Below are 10,533 nucleotides of genomic sequence, written 5' to 3'. Positions count from 1 at the left end.
CGCCTCCCTACCGCTCCCACTAGCACCGCTATCGCCCCGCTAACGCCTCGATGTCGCCCCAACGCGGGCGGTAGCCGGGCGGCAGCGGGCGGTAGCGCCCGGCGCCAGCCGCAGCGCCCCGCGCTAGCGTCCCGCCCCACTCCCGCCCCAAACCGGGCGGTAGCGCCCGCGCTCACGCCCGCGTTGGCACCGGCCTTAGGCCATTACGCATGGACCTGAATAACAAAGGATAAAGGCGGTCGGAGCTCGCCGAAAAGTTGTCATCGATAGCTACTGTTTATCAGAGGTCGCCGAAAAAGTTGAATCTGCCGCAAAACAAATGTAGCTAAAAAAGTTGAATCCACTCTGCGCCCCGAAAAAACCCTGACAGCTCCTTCCTCTGCCCCTCTCACTCGCGTGACGGCGGAGCAGCAGAATGTCGGCGGGGCTCCCGAGCTACGCGCCGCTCCGCAGCAAAAACAAAACGAGAGCGAAAGGGAGCAAAGAATGTACCTGGCGAGAGTGGGAAGGATTTCTCCGGTTGGTCTGCTCTGCAGGCGGCCTCAATACGGAGGAGTTCTTGGCTGCTTGGTTGGAGGGAGTCGAGATCCAGTAAGTTTGACCGAGATCCAGTGCGAGGCACGAATGGGGGTGCGAGTCGAGATGCTATAGCGGAGCGAGGAGCACATGGCCGTACGTCACCATGCGTTTTCCTTTGCTTCCTCGAGGTTTTTTTTTATCTGTGGATACCATGACCTGGAGACGATCCATAGTTCAGACCACGCGTCTAATTAAGTGGGAACAGGCTGCCCGCTACCGCTGCCGCGCCACCGCATCAGACCACCATCCATGGCGATGGCGGGAGGAGCCATCACCGGAAGCACTCCCTCACCGATCTGCAGCTCCGCCCCTCGGTTCCCCTTCTCTAACCGCCTCCATCCCATCCAGCGAGGTCCACGAAGCTCCGATGATTGCTCTTCCCCTCCTCTCCAACGCCGCCTTGAAGCCCATGCGCCCTCTCGGTGTCCGCACTCACGAAGCCGTGCAGTTTGCAGCACAGCAGCCAGCGCCCTGCACCGACACCCAGGCAAGGCGGTGCCGCGCGGTACCTGGCTGTGCTGTGACCGTGTGACGAGGCACACTCTCCATGCCATTAGGGCATCTCCAATCGCGCGACGCAAACCGCGTCCGCGCGTCCGTTTGGATCGAGCCGGACAAAAACGCGGCCCAGCGCGCGGACCTATCCCTAAAACGGATGGCCGCGGCGTCCGGGACGACCCAAACCCGATCCAAATCTGGGACGAGTTTGCGTGGCCGCGGACGCCGGATGCTGGTCGCTCGCGTCCTCCCCTTGTCCGCCCCTGGCCCGCATGTCTGTCTCCCAAAACACAAACCCCTCGCACACATCTCCCGGCGCTCCGCCGCCAGCCAAGGACCGGCGATTTGGGAGAGGCGTCGACACGCCGGCAAGCGGGGCGGAAGCATAGGTCGCGGCCCCGCGGTGCTTTCGCCGCGTCGTAGCAGAGTCGGAGGACGCCGTCGCCGTCGCCGCTGTCCTCCCACTGTCGCGAGACCTCCCACCGTTCGCAGCTGCGCCGTTGCCGCCGGAGGTGAGCTCTCGTGCACCGTGTTTGCAGACCGCAAGTGGGCCGAGACGGCCATGGCCAGCAGGTCCCTACGGACGCACCGGATGCCCTCCGCGTGCGACGTGTTCGATGAAATGGGCATACTAAAATTTGTCCCTTTTCATCTGTAGATCATGGTGGACAGCGACGACGACTACTTCTTCAAGAACTTCATCGACACGTCGTCCGACGAGGACTCGGACGAAAAAAATTTCACGGATGCTGCGCTGATCATCCACGATCACATTGTCTCGCAGATCCCCGTGCACCGGGGGTCCTTGCCGAGGCGCGCCACCGCCTTGGACCGCAAAAGAGAACGCGGCCACGACCAGCTCTTCACCGATTACTTCCACCCCAAGGCATTGTACACGCCGTCCATGTTTCGCCGTCGTTTTCGGATGTCCAGACCGTTGTTCCGCCGGATAATGGATGGCGTCAAGCTCTACAACGACTACTTCCACGCGAAAGTGGATGCAATTGGCAAGGTAGGCCTCTCTTCGTACCAGAAATGCACGGCAGCGATTAGGATGCTTGCATATGGCGTTGCCGGTGATTTCGTAGATGAGTACACGCGCATGAGTGAGTCTACCGGATTGGAAGCGATGTACAGGTTTTGCAGAGCTATGATCGGTTCGTTCGGAGAACAGTACCTCCGGCAACCTACTGCAGATGACACAGCTCGTCTGTTGTCAATCAACGCTTCCAGGGGGTTTCCTGGGATGCTTGGCAGCATAGACTGCATGTACTGGGAGTGGAAGAACTGCCCCTTTGGTTGGCAGGGGGCATACAGTGGCCATTCTGAGGGGTGCACAGTCATTCTTGAAGCTGTTGCTTCACAGGATACATGGATTTGGCACTCATTCTTCGGAATGGCTGGCTCGCACAATGACATCAATGTGCTTCAGCGCTCTCCGGTGTTTGATAGGATAGCATACGGTCAGTCCCCTGATGTGGATTTTGAGATCAATGGCCACCACTACACCAAGGGGTACTACCTTGCTGATGGTATCTATCCACCTTGGGCTACACTCGTGAAGACAATCCGAAAACCCAACTCAGTGCAGGAGGCAAGGTTTGCCAAAGAGCAGGAGGCAGCCCGGAAAGATGTCGAGCAGGCGTTTGGCATCCTCCAAGCTCGTTGGGCTATCGTCAGACACCCTGCCAGAGCCTGGGATGTGCAAACTCTGTGGGAGGTGATGACCGCATGTGTAATCATGCATAACATGATTGTTGAGGTAGAGCGGGATGATTCACTCTATGATAATGACTGGGAGGGCCAGGGAGAGTTGGTTACTCCTCAACGTGGCCCGGCATCATTCCAGGAAGTTCTTCATGCACACCATGAAATTCGAGATCTAGCTGTACACAACCAGCTGCAGGCAGATTTGATCGAGCACGTCTGGCAGCATGTAGGCAACAATGCTGCAAACAACGATGATGAAGGAAATCCGGAAGACTAGATCATTTGTATCGTTTTTTCATTTTTTTTGAATAATACTTTATGCTTCATTACGTGGACAATGTAATGTGTAATAAATTTTGAGCATTTGAACTATTTTATATATTTTCTACAAATTATTTTGTGTTTTTATAGTGGATTTACAAGAAAAAGTATTGTACGGGACCGCGACCCAAACCTGCCGCGTTGGGCGCAGGGCGCGACCCAAACGGACGCGCGGACGCGGGGCTCCGTCCGCGCGTCCGCTCGGCCACCCAAACGGCCCAAAACGGACGACCCAGCGCGTCCGTTTGGGTCACGCGGTTGGCCTTCTTGTGGCCTGTTCTTTTGCTCTCGCCTCAAAAACTACTTCAATCATGGATAGATCTACCCAACCCCCGCACCACTTCAGAGACGCTTGTTTGCTTTCCATCGAATGCTACGGGACGGGGCCAAGGCCTTCATGTATGGGTGACAGATCGATTTACGACACAGATGCAAATTCCCCCCCCCTTTTTTACTTGACATTGGCAATGATATTTTGCCGTTTGATCGGGTGTATTCTTTGCTTTGCACATGACAGGTCCGGGTAGAATCGAAGAAATTTTATGGCGAGATAAGGTGATTGTATCCTCTTCCTTAAACAGACTAAGGCATAGCCTAGTGGTGGGGAGGGGCTGATGCCTTCCCACCCACCCGAGTTCAAGTCCTCATGCTTGCAATTTCGGTGTTGTTGTATCCCTGCTATCAAAAATACCACGTGGCCCCTCCCACGGTGGAAATCATTTTTTTTTATCCTCTTCCTTAACATGGTTATTTTCACCCTCTGTCCAGTTACGTTCCTCATTTCTTGTACCTCTCAACATTGGGACAAATGAAAGAAGACTCTGAGTAGTGTTCGTTTAATATCTAATTTGTGTGTTTCTGTACCTTTGAACATTGTGGAGCTGAATTGGATGAAGGGCGTGAGGAAGGTGCCTCCCCATTTTTATGTAACTTTCAGCTAAAAAGTAACCTTGCTAATTCTGCAGGTTAACAAACTATCCATTATTATATCCCAAAAAACACTAAGCTCCCAGGGTTGTCGTGCGGCACGTCCTATCCGTAGGCCCCACCTCGCGCGCATGCTTGTCGTTGTGTTTCACCATCTGGAGTCGCATGTGCGTCACGTGTGAGCGAGTGGGCACGGGTCGGTGGGATTGTTTTGACTGGCGCTTGGGTCCGTTTTTCATCCTTTTTCTTTTGGTTGTGGCGGCAGGTCTATTCGCTCAGTATGATATGTTCTTCCTCTTCGTCGGCCGAGCTGCGGCGGTGCGTGCGGGTTTGGGTGGCATCGCGGTGCCTGCCCATCTACTACGTGCATGTTGTTTCTTCTCACTGGATTTTTCTTGCGTTAGTGGCCATGAGATTGGAGTGGGTTGCCTGATCGCGAATTCGTTCATCCATATGCAGCATCACTAGCTCTTCTTGGTTTCTTGATGCGTTTGCAAATATTTTGGTTTCCCGTGGTGGTTATGTTGATCTGGTTGTCAGTGTTGGGAACCTTTTCGATCAAATGCTTTGGGGGGTGCAGGGCGGGACCACCGAGTGACAGGACAGCTAGGACGTCCGACGGGGGTGGTGGTGGTGGCGGCAGTGGAGGCGGTAGCAGTGGCCGCGACCGCATCACTGACCTCCCATACGAGATGCGCCATCATATCTTTTCATGCAAGCCCACAGGGAGGTGGTTTGCACGAGCACGCTCTAGAGGTGGTGGCGCCACATCTGAGCCTCCGCGTCGTGCCTCGACATCCACTATCCGAGCTATCGCGTTTTCAGCTGATCTTCGGATCAGTTGCTGGCATCATCTCATCAACAACCTCCTGGCCAGAAGTGTGGCGATCTTCGGTGGTTGCATACCAAGTGGTTTCGTCCCCGGCGGTGTAGCTATTGGCTGATACGTTGCAAACGTATCTATAATTTTTTATGCTCCATGCTTGTTTTACATCAATTTCTATATGTTTTGTTTACACTTCATGGCATTTTTATGCATTTTCTGGACCTAAACTATTAACAAGATGCCACAGTGTTAGTTCATGTTTTCTGCTGTTTTTGTATTTCAGGAAAGTTGTATAGGAAATATTCTCGGAATTGGACGAAACAAAAGCCAAACCTTCCATTTTTCCTGACCCAAAGACGGGGTCCAAAGCAGAGACAGAGAAGATCCAGGAGGCGGCCGCACCATGCCTAGGCGCGTGGCCGTGCCTAGGGGTGGTGTGGGCCCCTCGGGCGTCCACCGACCTCGTCCTCTCGCCTATAAATTGACATCCTCGGGAAAACCCTAAGCACCCGAGCCTCCATCCACGAAAATTTCCGTAGCCGCCGCCACCGTCGACCCTAGTTCAGTAAGGTTTTGAAGCTCTTCCCGGCACCCTACCGGAGAGGGAGATCATCACCGGAGGCCTCTTCATCACCATGCCCGCGTCCGAACTGATGCGTGAGTAGTTCATCTCTAGACTAGGGGTCCATAGCAGTAGCTAGATGGCTGTCCTCTCCAATTTATGCTTCATGTTTAGATCTTGTGAGCTGCCTATCATGATCAAGATCATCTTTATGTAATGCTACATGTTGTGTTTGTTGGGATCCGATGAATATTGAATACTATGATTGAGATTGATGTAGGAATTCGTAGCATAGAAAACGAAAAAATTCCTACTGCAAAAACGAATAACAAGCCAAAATCTAATCTAGTAGATGGTAGCAACGAGGTGAAGATCAATATACCCTCGAAGATCACTAAGCGTTAATAAGATAAATCTCGTGGTGGATGTAGTCGATCACTCGCCGCTTTCAAAAGTGCGTATAAGATCTTGACGGTGCCACAATCGGTCAGCACCTCTGCACTCGGTCACACATTTGGTGTTGATGACGACGTCCTTCTTCCCGTTCCAACAGGCAGCGGATGTAGTAGATCTCCATGGAATCGCAGCAGCATGATTGCGTTGTGGTTGTGGAGGAGAAATTTCTGCAGGGCTTCGCCAAGCCGGCGCAGATTGAGGAGGGAGGAGAGGGGCGGCTAGGGTTTGGGCGTAGGGTGGTGCTGCGACTTGGGGAGCTGGGGCTGCGACTTGTGGTGCCCTTGGGGTGCCCCTTAGTCCATTTAAATAGGTGGCCAAGCTCCTTGGGTCGTCCATAAACCTGCCCCCAAATTTGACTGAGTTCCGACAGGTTTCCGGTTCCGAAAACATACTCCTACTCGGACTCTTTTGCCAGTTCCGAAATTGCATTAAGGAAAGACTTCTTTTCCCTCAAGGCAACATGGTTGCACCTATTATGGAACCCTCCGCCCGGACACTTCCGGAACCTTTCATAATATTCCGGACTATTCCAGTCCTTCCAAAACCTTCTAGAAGCTCCGGTCAAAACACCAGACTTTTTCTGAACCCCGGAAAATAACTTTCCATATATGTATCTTATTCTCCAGACCATTCCGAACCTCCTCGTGAGGTCTCGGATCCCATCCGAGACTCCGAACAACATTCGAGCTCCATTCCATATTCCATGTCTACTTAAAACGACATCAAACCTTAAGTGTGTCACCCTATGGTTCGAGAACTATGCGGACATGATCGAGACTCTTCTTCGATCAATAACTAATAGCGGGACCTGGAGATCCATAATAGCTCCCACATATTCAACGATGACTTCCTGATCGAAAGAATCATTCACATAAAATAACAATTCCTTCTGTCTCACGATATCTTACTTATCTGAAGTTTGATCGTCGATATCACCATACCTAGTTCAACCTCGTTACCGATAAGTACTCTTTACTCGTACTGTGGTATGTTATCCCTTGTGAGTCAGTAACATGCTTGCAAGCTAATTGGATGTCATTCCACCGAGAGGGTCCAGAGTATATCTATCTGTCATTTGGATGGACAAATCCCACTCTTGATCCACGTGCCTCAACCCTATACTTTCCGAACACTTAATTCCACCTTTATAACAACCCATTTACGAAGTAGTGTTTGGTGTCATCAAAGCATCCATCCGATGTAGGTGATTAACATGATCTCATGGTCGAAGGATTAGGTTACTATGTATATTTAAAACATGAAGCACAACAAACTTAATGACTTGATCAAATGCTACGCTTACTATGGGTGTATGTCCATCACATCATTCTCCTAATGATATGATCTTGTTATTAATAACATCCAATATTCATGACCAGGAAACCATGATCATATATTAATCAACAAGCTAGTTTAACAAAAGACTTGCTATGGACTCCTCTCCTCCACCGGCATCTCTTTCTTTGGCACCCTAGCCTTCTGCTTGCGCTTGGCGGCACAATTTCTGGCCGGGGGTGCAGCGGCAGGTGCCGGAGCTGGGGCGGCAGGGTCGATGTCCATGGCGGCGACAACATCCATCACAAGGTGGGTAGGGTTTTTGGCGCCGGCCAATTTCGTGTATTGGGTGGCGGGTGAAGAAATGGCTTCTGTGACACTGGCAGGCGGACTATATAGGTAGCGGAGGGGGACCACTGGCAATTCGAACATAATTTTAGGTTAGATTTGCATCGAGGCGGACAAACCGGTTGTTTTGGGTTTGGTCCGTTTACGTTGGGGCTATCGCTGGAGATGCACTTAGCCCAACAATGAATGGAGAGATGGAGCAAGCCATATAGTTCAAAATTAAGCAATATTTGGAACGAACATATTTTCTACTTGTTGCGGTCGAAACCCACCGGTGAGCAGCGACGGGCAACACAGTAGAGCCGGGAACAACTTAGGGCTGCGGCTGGCCCTGGTCCCTCCGAGCGACGGCCCGCAAAGCCTCTGGTACGCACGTCCGATGCTGAATGCAAGGGCGTGCCACCTGACCTATACCTGGTCAGGAAGGTGATGGAGATGCCTCGCTTAGTTTCCTGCATGGCATACACGTAAACATTAAATACGAGCCTCGATCGGCTCTCGGGTTATCTCGTGAATCGGCTCAAAGAGCCGATCCACCCATGATTCGTACGAGGTGCACGAATATATGGTGGTCCTGCTTGATCAAGATAAAGCTAATGCAATCTACGACGATTTGGGGTTTTCACCGCATAATCGGATCATCCTACTCACGATTGGGCCTCGCGGCCACGCACGGTGATCGTAAGCCGATCCTAGATAAGGCCTAAAAACCAACACGAGGTTGATCCCCGGAACATCCTGTCTAGGACTAGCAAACGACACCCTACGTGCCGCTGGATCCTCCAACCCTTTGTAAGGCCTAACTATTGTAGATATTAAACTAATCCTTGAAGAATCAAGGAGCAACCGTAACGGATCGAATCTACTAAATTATGATCAAGCGGGGTGCCGCCCCTACACCTAGGATAGGTGTAAGGGCGGCTAGACATGCAAGGGTTGCACTACGAAAGCATATGATACGAAGAACAATGCTAACCCTAACATATCTACGATAACTACGTTGCTCGCCATCAAAAAGGCTTCAGTACGAGCAACGCGTGAACAACTAGCATAAGCTGCCTAGATCGCAAGATGCGATCTAGGCAGCATGATGCTTACCGGTAGAAACCCTCGAGACGAAGGAGTTGGCGATGCGCCGAGATTGATTTGTTGGTTGAACGTTGGTTGTTGTTTATTCCATAAACCCTAGATACATATTTATAGTCCGGGGACTTTCTAATTTAGGCGTGCACCTAACCGTGCACGGGTAAAACTCCATCTTCTAATCTAAGATGCGATCTACTATATTACAGATACAAGGGCAAACTTGCCCAAACTCTTCGTGCAATGCCGCTTCAGAGATCTTCTACGTGTAATCTTCCAAGCCCATCTCCCTTACAGCCCACCTCCTGATTTGGCCAAAATCTGGTGATAACACATGCCCCCCTGGTTTTGGCAATGATAATTTCAAAACCATTCTATTTTTCCTTCGAAGGGTCATGTCGTGGCAGAGCAGAACCGTCGCAGTATTCTTCATCATGATGACTTGCCTTCTCAACTTCTCTGCACGATTTGACAATTTTGGCTCCACCTCCTCGGAAACTGCTCGAACAATAAATCTCTATTCTATCCCCTCCATTCATCGAACAGTTCACCTCTTCGTCCCCCTGCTCCACATCAGTCGTCAGCCAAAACCCCCTTCTTTCATAGCCATGTCGTCCTCTTCCTCTTCTTCCGTTTCCCTCCAATCCTCTTCCTCAAGCGAGTCGATTCCAGAGCACAACCAGATTGAGGCGTACAACCGGCGCGCTCCCAAGTATTGGGACAAGCGGGAGTGGGATTTCGATTTCGTGCCAGAGGGCGAGGACCTCGTCTGGTCAGATGGGGACATGCCCCTAACTGACGGGGAGGATGACTTCCGGTTCCTGATTGACGGAGAACTGGAGGCGGAGAGCAACGACGACGACCCTCCCTTCCGGGGTAAATTCACCTCCGTCACCAAAGAAGAAGCAGAGGATGACGAAGACGAAGACATCTCCTCCGACATGAAGAAAGAACAGGAGGACGACACCTCCTCCGTCGAACCGCCGCCAAAGCGCATCCGGGGCTGGGCTTGGTCAGACGAGGACAATGATGACGACGAGGAAGAAGCCTCCGCTGAAGGTCACAGTAGCAGCAACGAGGAACTCGTCAACAGTAGCAATGACGGCAGTTACCCCAGCGACGGCGAAGACAGCAACAGCCCTTAGAGTAGGGATCTACTAGCATAGGATTAGCAGTAGTAATTTATTCCCTTTTGTTGAACAATCGGCTCCTCTTTGTAAGAAATCTTATTATCAATGAAAACTTCCTTTGATTTTGCCGATGCCCTCTATGCTGATTTAGCCGACTTTTCCTCACCTGACTTTGTCGATTATTGGCCTAACCAATGCTCAATACCCGGTGGCAACGCATTAGTCTCTCACGATATTCTGCAAGGCAGGCCAATTCATTCATCCCTCCAAGTCAGTCAGCTCCACCGATGACGATAGCACTTGGTACAGTTGATCACAGCAGGCCAGCGATTTGGTCTTGAGCGGGCGCCTTCAAGGGAGCCCTGGAACTATTGCTGAATCGGCTTGGATGTTGAAACTGATAACGCTGTAACAGAAGCACCACTCTTCAGAATAGTTGCGTTGTAGAGCCAGCTGATTCCACCAAAATCGGCTTCAAGAACCTTTTGGGCGAGTTGCCCCCCGAGCCTCATCCAAGGCGAGAATATTCATGAATCAGCCGAGTGTGTCGCTATCGGCTTTTATAATGCAAAGCCGGCCGATTCCAACAAAATCGGCTCTCCAGAGCAAAGATATTTTAAGGCAAGCTGCCCCCCGAGCCTTACTCAAGGCGAGAACGTCGGTGATGATGCACCAAAGCCGATCACCTTTGAACACGTAGCATCCATGCTTGGTGAAGATCCATGCTTTGAACACGTAGCATCGTTATACTAGAGTCGATGGCTGTGCATCGGCTTTGTCTCTTAGTTCTGAAGTCGATGTCCGCATCGGTTGTATGT

This window comes from Lolium rigidum, chromosome 3, assembly GCF_022539505.1.
Source record: "Lolium rigidum isolate FL_2022 chromosome 3, APGP_CSIRO_Lrig_0.1, whole genome shotgun sequence".
Classification (NCBI taxonomy): domain Eukaryota; kingdom Viridiplantae; phylum Streptophyta; class Magnoliopsida; order Poales; family Poaceae; genus Lolium; species Lolium rigidum.
The sequence above is the reverse complement of the archived record's forward strand: the minus strand, read 5'-3'. Positions refer to the sequence as shown.